The sequence below is a fragment of the Arachis ipaensis genome, chromosome B05, assembly GCF_000816755.2.
Source record: "Arachis ipaensis cultivar K30076 chromosome B05, Araip1.1, whole genome shotgun sequence".
Taxonomy (NCBI): domain Eukaryota; kingdom Viridiplantae; phylum Streptophyta; class Magnoliopsida; order Fabales; family Fabaceae; genus Arachis; species Arachis ipaensis.
Window position 1 is genome coordinate 122763496 of NC_029789.2, and position 4183 is coordinate 122767678.

Sequence of the window (4183 nt, forward strand, 5' to 3'; positions counted from 1 at the left end):
GTATTCTTCTGAGTAGACTCGAGAATTGTTTTGATATCACGTGCGACTTGTAGACGTAGTAACGCGATACGTTAGTTCTTTAAAACGTGATGTGTATACGGAAGTTGAAGCGGTAGGTGTGCAACGTATGAGTTGTGGGCATTTTGTTCCTTGCGAACGGGTTTGTGATTGTCAGGCTTGTGATCAAATTTGGGGTTTGTAAGGTGCTTGATGGAATTGGAAAGTTGAAACCTTGAGGTTGATATAAGATTAGTGTGCGGATATTGAGCACATCGTTTTAACTCCATCCTGTTTTCTAGCCTTTGATGCCTTGCCCTACTATCACATGATTGACCCACGTCAGCTTTTGCATTGAGCCTATCTTGTAACGTTTGCCTAGCAGTTACACTCCTACCTTTGCATCCTTATGCTTATGATAATCAAAGTATTTGAAAATCATATATATATGATTATATGTTGAGATATTTTTGCTTCTTCCTTAAATGTGTTCAAAGGTGAACTGTTATGGAATTTCTTTCATTTTGTATCAATTTTCGAGGGCGAAAATTTTTATAAGGTGGGTAGAATGTAAGACCCAGAATATTTGAAAAGTCTTATTATGATCAAGTCTCAAATCCTACAGTTATTTATAGCCTTAATTTCAGAGATTATTTTACTAAAGATAATTAAGGCAAGTTTTGATTTATTGGATTTGAGATAAGTTATGATTATTATCCAATTTCACAATTATTGAATTATTTTCTATATTCAGAGTATAAAGTTGGTAATTGTGAAATAATAAGGATTTCCATATGATTTGAATTAAATAAGTAATATTTTCAATATTAATACTGCTACTTTGGAAAATAAGGGATTTAATTATATTATTTCTAATTTTTAGATTTGGGCATTTTATTGAAAATAATTTGTGAAATTGATGAGCGAATAGTATTTTCTATGTACAAATAGTGTTGGATTTAATTTGGTTTCAATTACTATATTATCCCTACTTTTATTTGAAATTACCTAAACTACCCTTAGCTTGACAAAAAAAACCCTAGTTTTCCAAATGAGGAAAACCCTTATTCCCAAGCCTAGCAGCCGCCACCCTTTCTTCTTCCCTTCAGCAGACCTGCAACACAACAGCTTCAGAAGAGAAAAGAAACAGAAGCAAAAAATGGAGAGAAGTGAGAGTGTGTCGGCCAGAGGGAGGGAACTCACCACGAGCCGCTGATCGCGCTTCAGTTCAGCTCGCCACCGCCGCACCATCTGCGCCGTCACCAAGGAGAGCGGAACCGAGGAGAGGGTTGGTCCGCGAGTGATGGTTGTCGCGGGCGTAGCATTTGTTGTTATGAGAGTTAATCTCGGTTATTATATATTGCGATTAGAGTCGTTGTGGTTGCTGAGAAAACGGTTTGGAACTGAGATTTTGGTAGCCGGGATTTTGATTGTTGATTTCGGGTCGAGGCAGAAAGGACGCTGTGATGCCTTTGAGTTATGGAATTTGCATTTTGAGGTAGGGGCGCTTTCCGAAAACTACAGTTTATTATTAGAATTATTACATATGGAAACTGATGTGAGATATGGTGTAATTAGTGATTGTATCTGCCTTATATATTATTTGATTGACTCGAATGATTATGGATGTTGGCTTGGCTGAATTGTTGTGTGGCTTGTGAAATGTAATGTTTGAAGTTGATTCTTTAAATATTTGAAATGAGTTTAATCCATTAAGGATTAGTTTGAATTGAGTCAATTATTTTGATGATGTGAAAGATAGAATGCTCTTGAAATCCAGCCTGGGTTGCTTTAATTGCTCTGATTTTGATAAATGATTTATTGCTGAACCAATTCTTTAAAGCTTTATAAATGAGTTAAATCGGTTCCCCCCTACATTTTTCTCCTTTCAGGATACGGGCGCAGAAGTTATGAAGAGTTTATCTAGTTGTTGTTGAGATGCTCCGTATTGCTTTAGATTATTATTCTTGTACCCTCGCCTTTATCTTGATATGTTCTGTAAGAGGGATAGGAATTGTATTGGATAATGCTTGTAATATTATCTATGTATATAAGTGTATATATGTATGTACCCTTTATGAGTTTTTGTAAGTTGTATGGTATCTATGGATGTACGTTATCGAACGAAAGTATTTTTGGGAGTGGTGTTGCGGTTTAAAAGTTTTAAACGGGCTCATATTTTAGTATTAAATAGTATAAGCGTCGTCGTAATGTCCGAGCTATCAGAGTCGCGCAGCCGGAAGCGTGAGCTTTGGTAGTTAGGGTGTTACATTATGTTATCAGAGCAGTTCTTCCTGTAGAGCCTGAGGAATGGACTGACTATGCTTCAGTTGCATACTCTGAGTGTTTGTCATGTATTAGGCCTTGTCGAATGACGAGAATTAGAGCTTTATGCACATGACGGTCTATTGATTAACGTTGTTAGTCTTGCATTGCATACTTCCTGATATTAAGTTTGGCCGGCTTAATACTAGTGAATTATGTATATGAAAGCACTGATGGGTTATCATAGATGATATACGAGTTTTGAGCAAAGCGAATCGCGGGTTTTGGGAACGTTAGAAACTATTTCTCGAGGCTATTCAGTTGTGTGTCTTGAAATTCTATTCGAGTCGACCTGTTCTTTCATATCCAAACTTGAAGTTCTTGTTTGGTACTCCTCTTGAAAAGTAATTTGATGTTTCCACTCTATTTCTCTATTCATATGCATTCTTGTTTGACCTCAGTTGCATATGCTTGTTTGGAATCCTTGTCGCATCTGTCTTTCTCTGTTTGAGCTCTTTTTGATTCCTGTATTCATTGAAATAGCTTTGAACTTGTCCTATTGTGTTGTGCATTTTAACTCCGGATTCCGAGTTCATTCTTACATCTTCATTTGATTATGTATTTGGATATTTTTCAAAATTTTGGAAAGGAAAGATTTTTCACTTTTATCCCGGTTGAGTTTCATTTGATAAGCTTTACCTAACTTATTTTGTATTGAGTTTGATTTAGCATGCTATATGGTTTGTGCCATTGTTGTTCTTTTGAAAGTGTTGGACTCATAGCTTTCTTCCTATGAACGGACTAAATTCTCTATTAAATCTTCCATCTCCATGAATGTCATGTTTGACCTTGTTTTTAACTGATCTTTTACATTTTGTGAATATTGCCATTGATCTTGGTTTTTCCTTTTGTGAATCTCATTCGTATATGAGTCAGTTTGATTCGTTTCAAGTTAGTGCATTGTTTATTCTTCCATTATCTCTACAAGAGTTTTTAGTCAAAGATTTATCATTGAGAAATTACAAATGATTGAGTTGTCTTTTTCTATGACTTTTGTATTCTTTTGGATCAATTGAAAGCTTATTTGATGTCTCATGCCTAGTGGATCTTGTTTGAACTATTTTGGTTTAAGATCCTTTCTTGCAAGGCTTGACTCATTTTTAGTACATCTTGAACTTCTTGAATGTTCTTCTGAGAGGGTGATTTCAAGAACGCTTTTGGAGTCTTGTTTTGAACTTTTTAAAGAAGTTTTGAATTTCCTTTGGAAGAATACTAAACGAAATTTATTTTTGTTGTTTGATTGATATTGAAACCATTGTTCAATTTTGACGAAGTTAATTTAAAGTTGGCATACGCTGTTTTAAATGAAGTTTTTGAAAGCTTCCTTGTCTAGTGGAAATCGGTTCGTTTGTAACGCACCACTTATTTCCTTTACTAAATTGTAAGCAAATTTCTACCTTGGAATTTCTTTTCTAAAGAGAGTTTAACTTCCTCTTGCGTCCATGCTATAAATGTCATACACACTTGTTTGAATATGGACTTTGAGAATTTTTTGAACAAGTATTTGATTTCCTTTCGAATTTTATGATTGTTTTTGGTTAGGTTGTGCACCTAATTATCTTTCTAAAATATTTGAGGAAATATTTTAGCTTTTAGCCAAACTTGTGTGCACCTTGTTTTTAAAATTCTATATGATCTGTTTCAACATAAAATTGTATTACAGCAAAGCCACGTTATTGCTTTTATTATTCTCTTGGAGAATGTTTGTTACTTAACCTTTCTTTTAGACTGCGAGATGGTTTTTCGCAAGTTTTCGACTCTTTCATGAACAATGTATTTGAAAGTATTTGTAATTGTGCTCTTGAGTTCTGTGAGCTTTGCCTTGGGTTTGAAATATTCTCTTCTGTAAACCTCATACTTC

The 4183-nt window shown here is 34.8% G+C and overlaps 1 long non-coding RNA gene across 1 annotated transcript; it reads left to right on the plus strand.

Moving 5' to 3' along the window:
* LOC110262989 lies at positions 1391–1963 on the plus strand. The gene is made up of 2 exons (XR_002348002.1): positions 1391–1495; positions 1890–1963. It is a non-coding gene; the product is annotated as an uncharacterized LOC110262989 (long non-coding RNA).